Here is a 537-nt window from a genome sequence, read left to right as displayed (position 1 = left end):
GAAAAAGCAAGAGAATTCCAGAAAGACATCTATTTCTGCTTCATTGACTCCTCTAAAGCCTTTGACTGTGTGGATCACAAGAAAATATGGAAAATTCTTCAAGAGATGGGAATAGCAGACCACCTTACCTGCTTCCTGAAAATCCTGTATGCAGGTCAAGGAGAGATGAAACCAGTCAGTCCTAAAGGAAATGAACCCTGAATATTCTTTGGGAGGACTGATGGGGAAGCTGAAGCTCCAAGCCTCACTCCAGGCGGCAGACCTCTATTTTCTGTTTAAAATATGAATCCAAAACTTTTGAGGGAAAGTGGAATTGTTTCCGCCCGGTTTCAAACCGGGGACCTTCTGCGTGTTAGGTGAATGTGATAACCACTACACTACGGAAACCACAAGACCAGTTAGTCTAGTGACATATCCAAGAATTGCATGTTTGAACACACCTGACCTTCAAATTTTTAAAGGAAGAGGACTCTGGAAACACAGGCAATCCGTCAAGTAAGGATCTGCAGGTCCTGGAAGGGCCTGATTTAGGGTTCG

The 537-nt window shown here is 43.8% G+C and overlaps 1 non-coding gene across 1 annotated transcript; it reads right to left on the bottom strand.

The window, feature by feature from the left end:
* Positions 1 to 314: 314 nt before the first annotated feature.
* On the bottom strand, positions 315 to 387 carry TRNAV-AAC. The gene has a single exon. It is a non-coding gene; the product is annotated as a tRNA-Val (tRNA).
* Positions 388 to 537: the final 150 nt, after the last annotated feature.

This window comes from Bison bison, unplaced genomic scaffold (genome assembly GCF_000754665.1).
Source record: "Bison bison bison isolate TAMUID 2011002044 unplaced genomic scaffold, Bison_UMD1.0 scf7180017848298, whole genome shotgun sequence".
In the NCBI taxonomy this organism is placed as follows: Eukaryota; Metazoa; Chordata; class Mammalia; order Artiodactyla; family Bovidae; genus Bison; species Bison bison.
This window is presented reverse-complemented; position numbering and strand designations above follow the sequence as displayed.